The sequence below is a fragment of the Schistocerca americana genome, chromosome 8 (assembly GCF_021461395.2).
Source record: "Schistocerca americana isolate TAMUIC-IGC-003095 chromosome 8, iqSchAmer2.1, whole genome shotgun sequence".
In the NCBI taxonomy this organism is placed as follows: domain Eukaryota; kingdom Metazoa; phylum Arthropoda; class Insecta; order Orthoptera; family Acrididae; genus Schistocerca; species Schistocerca americana.
In genome coordinates, this window is record NC_060126.1 from 219,458,913 (window position 1) to 219,469,735 (window position 10,823).

General features: G+C 41.9%; 1 pseudogene; it reads left to right on the forward strand.

Moving 5' to 3' along the window:
- Positions 1–8,192: 8,192 nt before the first annotated feature.
- On the forward strand, positions 8,193–8,310 carry LOC124546300 (annotated as a pseudogene).
- The last annotated feature ends 2,513 nt before the right edge of the window (positions 8,311–10,823 follow it).

Below are 10,823 nucleotides of genomic sequence, written 5' to 3' on the forward strand. Positions count from 1 at the left end.
CTTAATGTAATATAGTCTGGCTGACTAGAAGTTAGTTTTTTTGCTTCTTGATGCCGGTGAAATGCGCTTTTCCTGTCTTTTTGGGATTTTACATATTTTTGATGTTTGCTGTTTGTGATTTTCGATGTGTATGTGTGGTTAATTGACTATCATGTTTTTATTCACAACGACAGATGGTTTCGGTTTATTATAACATTTTGGTTGTTTTCGCTAGTATGTATTTCACCGCCTACGTTACGCGAGATTGTCGCGCATTACACTAGTGTCCTCTCTCGTTAGATGTGTTCCATAGTGCAAGCCTCATCTGTTTGACACTAGGTCACAGGTAAATTGGTTCAATATTTTCTATTTTACATAAATGTTTTTAAATGGTCTGATATGTTTTATTTATTATGACAGAAAGTTTGAGTTAACACAACTTTTAATAATTTTTGATGCGCTTATAGAGGTATTCATGGATTTTAACATGCGCGAGTGTCTGGCACATACCACAAGTGCCCTCTCTCGGCGAAACCATCTGCCCTAGTGCTTTCACATTCTTGTCTCGATAGTTCATAGGCGAAGCACTGGTGCTACACTGTTCGCATTGACCCTGTGCCCATAGTCATGTTGTACAAATAGAGAAGATGTCTTAATTATTGACGACGCCTTTGGCACAATTGATTTATTAATCTCCATTGCATGATGTAATTTTAGTAAGTAACTAAAAGATTTTGTGCCTGTATTACTCTGGTAATTTCACTGTTACTTAAGCTTTTGTGTTTCTCACTTCCGATGCTTAGGATTTCCTAATGAAAGTGTCTTCCTGTTCAGGATTTTTTACTTCTGATGAAGGTATATTTATATGTACCGAAACCTTGGTAAAGAATTTTAATAAAAAAAATTTATCCTGCAACTGTTTTGGCTGTCATCCTTTATCGTGAAGAATTTTGCTAATTAATGCCTCTTGAACATAGTAAAAAGAAAGTTAACGTTAATGTGACAAGAGAGTGACTTAAAGTAAATGATGCTTGCTGAATATAATTTTCCCAGTAAATCGCAGAAGGTGAGTCAGTATCTTACAAATATGTTAATTTTGTGTCTCACTGTAGTAAAAGTGGAAAACCGCAGTTGTGAAAAGTTATCTACTCATGCTTGCTAAGCACTTGTTTCTTTTGGGCATTGAAAGTGTATTGATAGTGTAACCGGATCCACAGGTTATCCCTTATGTTCATGATAAAGAAGTGGTTCAAATGGCTCTGAGCACTATGGGACTTAACTGTTGAGGTCATCAGTCCCCTAGAACTCAGAACTACTTAAACCTAACTAAACTAAGGACGTCACACACATCCATGCCCTAAGCAGGATTCGAACCTGCGACCGTAGGTGTCGCGCGGTTTTGGACTGAAGCGCCTAGAACCGCTCGGTCACAACTGCCGGCTAGGAGAGTGATTTATTGGCGGAGACTGAGCTGAGGAGAGAAGAGGTCGAAAAGATTCAACCTGTCATATGTGTTGTGATAAATAAAGCAGCTGTCAACTGTCTGACCGACAATGAAAACGACCTTACATTTCAAATTCATTTTTTTAATGCTCTTACAGTGTTCGTGTCTATTTTGACCGATAAGAATTTTTGATGGTCTATAATTCTGAAAATGTTTGGTTCTAATGCATTGTCGTCATTGACTTTGTTTGCGCCTTAGTAAAGTATATTCTCTCAGGAAAAAAAAACCACATAATTTCGGAGCTTTAGTTTTGCATCCTCATAAATAGTACTTCTCAAGTTGTTTGGGACTTTTTAGACCCTGTGTATTTTAACCTTCATTATTATAGCAAATTCTGACAATATTAAATTTGCCAAAAATGAAACGTGTATAAATACAGTAGGATGGGTAAAAGGAAGTGAAGTTATTGTTATTTTGAACAATGGAATATCCATTGCTGTGGAAAGGATGGGACATTTTTGTTATTGTAACAAAATCAGTTTGTAAAGTGATTCGCTTTTACTCAGGTGCTAGGTGTCTACTTCTACAATTCATAGATTTTATTGCCAGACGGTGTGGCCGAGCGGTTCTAGGCGCTTCAGTCTGGAACCGCGCGACCGCTACGGTCGCAGGTTCGAATCCTGCCTCGGGCATGGATGTGTGTGATGTCCTTAGGTTAGTTAGGTTTAGTTAGTTCTGAGTTCTAGGGGACTGATGACCTCAGATGTTAAGTCCCATAGTGCTCAGAGCCAACCGTAGATTTTGTTAGCTTTTTTGCTGAAGATAATATTGTCTTTGCAACATGATGAAATAGCGGACATACCGACGAACTTCTAGTGCTGAAGTAGTTTTAGAGGTTGTTTCGGAATGCAGCTCTTGATTTTCACTAGAAGGTGCAGATGATTCACCAAATCAGTAAACGGTGAGCAGTGTAATTATGTGAAAGGATAAATCAACTGAACGAAAGACACCAAGTAATCTAGTTCACTTGACTCCAGCACCAGCAAGATGTGCCACTTCTCGCATTACAAATGAATATTCAGCTTTCAAACTGTTCTTTCCTCCAACAATTGAAAATATTTATTCACCCATTCTAATACTGAAGAAATGTGTTTATATGAAGATAAGTGGAAATAATGGACGATCTAAACCCGGTAGCTTACGTAAGTATGTTGTTTATGTTTATTTATTGATACGTTAGTTGCAGACTATTACATGAGAATTTTTGTGGATGTTGTAATTCTTGGTGCTGCTTTCCTTATCTTGCTCTCTGCATTAACGATAAGGTAAGCGGAGGTATTGTGATACGACAGAACATGTCTATGTAAAATGGAGAGGGTTTAGCTGCGAACGGCGTTTGAATGAAGCGCACACTATGAGGAAGAGGTTAGCCGTGATGTGGGTTGGGCTTGAGTGCGTGTGCGTGTGTGTGTGTGTGTGTGTGTGTGTGTGTGTGTGTGTGTGTCGGCTGACTGCAATCCTTTGACTGGGCCACACGTTTCTGTCAAAGTTGGAAATATTTGGACGTGACGTCATCTCAGCCGCACAATTGCAGCTAACTATTGTTCGTCACTGTGCTCATATAAAGCAAATAGTTCACCATATAATGAAGAACTGTAGGTCATATGAGAGAGAGGAGCTCCACGATTCCGCTAGTGCGCAGTTATTGTTTGTAAACTTTGTATATACAAAGATACAGCATCGAGAAGTTTTCCTGTAAGCGTTAGTCAGTAAAACTACAATAATCTCTTTACTAATTAGTGTGCAGTGAAGATCAGACAATAAATTTAAGTCTAGACGAGGTGCATCGAGTGGTGCAGTCACACAATTTATAATATAATTAATTCAGCATTGAGAAAAATTTTAATTGGACTTTAATTCACAATCGATACGAAATCTACCGAAGAACAAGTACACATACAGCGAGGCAGTTCTTAAGATTTGTAATTTACATTTGTTTGTTTATAATTTTGAATGGTTTCGTCGATAACTACTGAACTATTACACATCTATAAATTCTGAGTAATGTAACAAAAAGAGCAGTAAAAATCTGAAAGGAAATGATGCCAAATTAGTAAGTCTAATAATTTTCAACAGCTCAAAGAGAAAGAACTCTTTTTGAAATGAAGTTTGTAATTATTCAGCTTTAATTATTGGCCAAATCATTACACACACATTTTAATATAACGTATTATTTTAGAAAAAAATTTCAGGGCGCAGCTAATAGCGCAGCAGATCATTCATAAGTACTCTGTGTCAAAAGATGTAAGTGAAGCAGGTGAAAAAGCGAACCTCATTGAGTCATGCTTGTGGCAATTTCGCTGAGGGGGTGAATCAAGGCTATGTAAGGGTGACGACTACCATGATGTGGCGAGGGTTCGGTACGACTTGGTTGGGGCGGGACCTGTGCAGCTCGGAGAGCGTTCTGTGCGGTCTAGTTGAAGCAAGATCTACTTCAGGCTGAGTGGTGATTCCAGCCACACACGCTTTAGGACGAGAAAAGTTTTACGGTATGTCCAGAAACTGGACTCATTAAGCTCAAGGCCTAGTCATGTGTCTTATTATTCTCTGTCAGGTGACCGTCCGGACATGTGATTCTCGTGTGATGTGGGCTTCGGACTCTTTCATCATTTAAGTTGGACTTTGTCTCAGTTTTACCTGCGAGGGACTCTGATAGTTTTTACTGTGAATCGGCACTTAGAACGTAAGAGTCGTGTCTCAGTATGACTCTAATAAGATGAGAGTTAGTCTGCGCTTTATTTTCCTACGATGATTAACAATGAATTTAGTCACTGTTTTAGAACAGATTTTACTTAATAAAATTTTATATAGCTGCCTTTCCTGCCGCTATACTGGATGCTCAAGTCGCTTTAAACCACTTACTGAAATAGTTGGTTCCCCAGTCTTGAGTTTTGTGAACATTTTATACAATAAAGTTTTATCGTTGAAAACTGAGATATTGTAGTCGCAGGTTTCCATTTCACGTATTTTTGACCTGGACAATGTCTAATGATTAACTGTCTTACTGGTTAGTAACATGATGGGCAATTTCATTTTCAATTACTGAGGGGCACGAGAAAGAAAAGCTGAGTCTGGCATCATCAGCGAAGGCCACGAGAGCCATTGTGTATAATTTACAGCCCAACAAATTTTCCCCATACCATAGCATGCTGTCAGTGAATACAAGTCCATCTCAACCATTTCCGAGCGAACTCTGCGAAGGGAACTACGTGCAATAGACATTTATTACTGGACATCTCGCAGAAAGCTATTAATCAAAACTGACGTGAAGTTGAGTGCCTTCCCACAGCACAGACAGTATAGAAACTGGGCCTGGAAGCGTGTAATGTTATCCTAATGGTCTTGATTTTGTCTCTTCTGCAAATAATGCAAAGCGTCAAGTGCATCGACGGCCAGATGAGGAGTTAAACTTGCAGTGTACTCCGGGCCTTATGTGGCTCTGAGATATTTTAGAGGATTTTACGTGTCACAACTGGAGCTTAGTATTTAAGGTTACGGGAAATACGAAACGTAATGTTTGTTTCAGCCTACTTGGTAACCAAGTGTAGCCTTTTGTTGTACATCTGATGAGTATACTGTGGACAACCCACCTACTTAATACTCGTTATATCCATATTTGTCACGGATAACAGGAGCAACGCGTCACGACATGGAAGCAATGAGGCCTTCGCAGGTCGCTGGAGGGAGTTGGCACCGCATCTGCAGACACAAGTCATTTAATTCCCTTAAATTCCCGGAACAAGGGAGATGAGCTATGATGCTTCGTTCAATCACATGCTAGATCGATCAAGCACTGATTTGGTGAGTTGGGGAGCCGGCACATCAACTGGAACTCACCACTGTGTTCCTCAGAGTCCTTGCGAATGGTGCCTTATCTTATTGGAAAATGCCACTGACATCGGGCGACATGACCGCCATGAACGGGTGTACGTGTTCTAAAAGCAGTTTACGGTACTCCTTGGCCTTTATGGTGCCCTGCACGAGCTACACTGGGTCCATGGATGCCCACGTGAATGTTTTCCAGAGCACAATGGAGCCGCCACCAGCTTGTCTCCCTCCCAAAATACAGGTGTCAACGAGCTGTTCCGCTGGAAGACGACGCATTCGCGCCCATCAGCATGATGAAGAAGGTATCGGGATTAATGAGGCCATGCAATGCTCTGCCACTGCGCTAACGCCCAATGCAGATGGTCACATGATCATTTCAGTCGTAGTTGCAGTGTCACGGTGTTAACACTGGCACTTGCGTGGGTTTGGGCTGCGGATGCCCATCGTTTGAAGTGTTCGGAACTCTGTGTATTCAGACACATTTGTACTCTACCCAGCATTAAAGTATGATCTTAGTTCGGCCACAGTTCGCTGTCTTTCCTGTTTTACCAGTCTGTCCAGCCTACGACATCCGACATCTGTAATGAGGGGTGGCCGCCCAACCCCACGACGTCTGAACGTGGTTTCACCTTGGTTTCGCCACGTGTTGAAGTCCCTCAACACAGCACTCATACACTCGAAAAGTCATGTAGTTTCCGAAATACTAATGCTACCCTATTGGCCATCACAATCAGCCCTCGGTCAAACTGAGATAGATGGCGCGTCTTCCACACTGTAACGCGAACAACAACCTCACTGATACGACATGTATGTGTCTGCGTGTCTATCTAGCGGTCATGGAGACGCAGCTATCGCCTGCACGGGTTTATATCGATAGTAGTTTTGTGGTCATGTTGTTCTGATTGAGCAGCTTATGTGCCTCGTTTGATGAACACTAAGGCACCCCATCACACTTTCACTCCGAAGCTAAACTTCAGTTCCACAGAAAAAGTTTGGAAGTATTTGGAATTGCAGGTGAAATGTAGCTATGAAATTCCTTACAAACGGGTCTACAACTCAATGAGTGGCTTCCTCTGGATGTGGCACATCAACACAACTTGTGGACTCCTTACTTCGCCAACTTGAGGTCATTTTCAAGACTGTCACGCGGGATAATGTGCCCTCTCTTGTGTGTGTGTATGAGTGGAGGGGGAGGGGTGAGTGACTTCTGTGCAGTTGTATTACTGTACGATTTACACAGAAATAAAGGAACAAACTGTCTTGGTTTCAGTGTTAAAATTTTTTATTATTTCCCATTGATGCGTTGCATGTTTATTTAGGCGTCTTTCGATTGGCTGACGCTTGGTAGCGATGGGTATATGAGATACGGCGCACAAAATATCCCAGCAGGTAGATGCCCCTCATCAAAGCTTTAAAAGCACTGTGCGGTCATCTTGTTACGTTATGTGGCGCAATCTCATGCAAACGGAAACAGGCCTAGAGTTTAGGTTTACATCATAAACATGCTGGACGTGTAGTGTATGTTCCGGTTGCGTAAATCGCGCTGTGTGCAACCAGGAGATGCACTACGCCTCCGTCATGTTTACAGTGGTGTTAGTGAAGAGAACAGATGCCTTTCCACAGCAAGAGACCAAGTACAACGTAGGTTACGTTGTGTCTTTTTGCTACTGATAAAATTTAAAATTTGGATTTTCGAAAAAGCACTATTAAAGTTAAAAACAGGGATTTATGAGAGTAAATCGTACTTCAGTAGAGTCAAAAAATTTTGCTTACTGGTACTTGTTGTTATGTCCCCTCCACTTTACGTTGTGTTTGCACTGTAGTTCACAGTCTGGTTGGAGGCGAAGGCGCGAGTATACACAGCAGCATAGTCAGGTACATGGTTACATCTCCCATAGACTAATTGAGCGATTCTTTTATCGAAATGATGTGGATCGAGTCAATATACAGGATACTTATTTAGTATTAACATTAATGAACATATTGTAATTTTATTGCTGTTCATGAAACTACATTTAAAAACAAGGAATTTTTTAACCGTCTACAAGCTTTTAAATATAAAATAGTCAAGAGAATAGAAGGAGTTGTCCAGGAGCAATGATTTTAAATTAGATTTAACCTTTGCTTCGCTACCTGTCAGTCATTTTATGTTGCTAGGCAAATGTCGAAAATTTATATTGCAGCATATTGAACGCCTCTCTGAGCCACTGCGGCCGTAACAATGGATAATAAAAGCCGTTCGTCCGTCTAGTGTAGTAGGTAGTACATTTTTATTCTTCTCAAATTGTGATGGATTATTTGTGATAAACACAACATTGTTCAATTGTTAAATCTATTCACAATAACAAACCATAACAGTTATTATAGATAACTAGCGTTCTAAAAAATCGTTGACTTAATACTGCTTGGGACACTCAAAACTGGTATTCGGAGCTCTTCTATCTACTTTTTTGCTTTCTCCTGATAGCAATGTATTTTTTATGCACCATTGTTTTTAATTTTTATTCATCTACTTGTTCTGGCTACTAATATAGGCATTTTATCAGCAGTTTTTTAGAGTGCCAGTCATCGATAATAACTGTCATGGTCCGTTAGTGTTACAAGATTTACCAATTGACAACTACAGTAGCTCAAAACCTGCAGGCACCATCTGTCGAGAGCTGTGTGCATTAGTCTTAGGGACATTGTACGTTTCCATATCCAGTGTGATGTGTGCAACCAGTGTAAGCACTACACCTCTGGCACGTTTATGATGTAAAGCTTCACTGTAGGCCTGATCCCGTTTAGTTTGCACTGGACTGCACCACATGCCATAAGGACACTGCTCAGTATTTTTAAACTTTTGACAAGGGGCATTTACCCGCTGGCACATTTTATGCGTGCCAACGGCCTTGCCGCTGTGGTAACACCGGTTCCCGTCAGATCACCGAAGTTATGCGCTGTCGGGCTGGGCTAGCACTTGGATGGGTTACCATCCAGTCTGCCGAGCGCTGTTGGCAAGCGGGGTACACTCAGCCCTTGTGGGGCCAATTGAGGAGCTACTTGATTGAGAAGTAGCGGTTCCGGTCTCGGAAACTGGCAACGGCCGGGAAAGTGATGTGCTGACCACATGCCCCTCCATATCCGTATCCAGTGACGCCTGTGGTCTAAGGATGACACGACGGCCGGTCGGTACCGTTGAGCCTTCATTGCCTGTTCGGGAGGAATTAGTTGTAATTCACATTTTATGCGTTGTATCCCATGTGCCAATCGCTACCAAACATCAGCCAATCCGAAGATGACTAAACTGGCAACGGCCGGGAAAGTGATGTGCTGACCACATGCCCCTCCATATCCGTATCCAGTGACGCCTGTGGTCTAAGGATGACACGACGGCCGGTCGGTACCGTTGAGCCTTCATTGCCTGTTCGGGAGGAATTAGTTGTAATTCACATTTTATGCGTTGTATCCCATGTGCCAATCGCTACCAAACATCAGCCAATCCGAAGATGACTAAATAAATGTGAAATGAACCATTGGGAAATAATAAAGAATTTTAACATTGCAAACAAGAATCCTTGTTTCTTCATATGATACATACTGGTATCTGTACCAGCACCGGTATGAACTGGAAGAAGTATCACGCAGAAATGTTTATATACAGGGTCCAGCCTCATTAATGTGACCACCGACCATGTTCGGAGTCAATGTGTACCAACCACTCACAGGCAGATGGCAGCACTAACAGTAAAGGATGTATTAAACGTGTCGGGGGAGGCGGAATACAGTGCAGTCGTGTCGTAAAGCGGAAACAGAGTGAATTATGTAACGTTCTAATGGACATGGTGATTGACTTTCGAGCCAAGGATGGGAGCATTTCCGGAACCGCTAAACTGTTAAGGTGCTGACGTGGTTCAAGTGAACCGTGCATGGCAAAATAAAGCTGTCCAGAACGGGCGCCGAGGCAATTGTGGTGAATTACGGGCTACAGATGGCATTGGTGAATGTCGGCTGTGAAGATGTGTACAGGCGAATGGATGGGTAACTGTTGAGCAGTAGCCTGCACAGACGAATCAAGGGATTGCCGACAGCGGCTCTTCAAAGGCCGTTCAGCGAACGTGGCAGCATATGGGCCTCTGCAGCAGGCGCCTGGTTGATGCACCTATGCTAACTGCAGTTCATCAGCGACGAGAGCTTGAATCATTCGCCAGGTCCGCACTGGACGTCCACTGAGTGGCGGCGGGTGTTTGCAGATGAATCACATTTGGCACTCCACCGCACAGATGGCCGTGTGCGTCTACAGCGTGAAACATCTTAAAGTAAACACCCCGCAACAACTGTCGTAAGGGTCCAGGCTGGAGGAGGGAGCGTTATGATATGGGGAATGATTTCATAGCGTTCTCTGGGTGATTTTGTCATTATGAAATGTGCAATAGATTAGCCAAGAAAGCATCTTCCCTTGGGAACCATGTCCATCCTCACATGTAGTTTGTTTTTCCACGGCACGATGGTATCTGCAAGCAACAGAATGCCTGAGTCACACAGCTCGCAGTGTACGCACATGATTAGAAGAGTACCAGGATGAGCCTGTGGCACCTCCTCGATCGGGCTGTTGGATCCTCAACCTGAAACCTCAGTGATTCTCTTCTTGCACGTCTCGCTGCGGTCAGTTCTGCAAACTGGTTATTCAGGCTTTTGCAAGATTGTTACATTAATCTGATTGGACAATATAGATTTGCCCATTCATTGGATCTGATGATATTAACATTCTCTTAAACTAAAACCAAATATATTTTAGATGTTTAAAAGCGGAGATAGGCTCTGTGACCGTTTATTCAAATACGGGAGAACCACAAGCAATGCCCATGTAGCTTTGGAGGATAGGAAGCCTTGAAGCATGAAAGCAAAGCTCTTTCATGAAAATTTCGCTCCATCTGTATGGTGAGGGGATAAACTATGTAGCAAAATTAAATATCATTGATCAGAAATTGATTCGTTGCGATGCCGCTTCTGAAGTTTCAAAGAAGTACGGTGAAATCAGATTTTGCTTGGATCAGGTATACTGCGATATATGCTAAAAGTTTATTTAATTTATGCTACTCGTAAAATATTTACTATTGAAGGATTATTAATTTGTATATGTTTTTGGTCTACAAAGTTTTTTAGTACGAAAGCGTCACCTGACAAATCACTAACTGTTCTGAATACAAAATGAGCAGTAGAATTCATCTGGAATTACTATTCGGTGAATAGTAATGCAGTTGTGCTGGGGAAGTTTGCGTTTTTTGTTGGTTACTTATTTTATGTCGCTTGCAGTAATTGGTATATTTAATTGTGTTTGTGGTATGTTGTCCAAATGCTGGAAGCTGGGAGCCAGGGGTGGGACAGCGGTATGTGTACTTTCATGGATGGTAGGGAAAAGTGTGTGATCAAAACGTGGCTCATTGGTGGTGAAGATGTGAGGCAGAAATGATGCAAAATGGTTAGCTCTGCTTGTCAGATAAGGTACAAGTATCAAGGAGAAGCAGGTAGT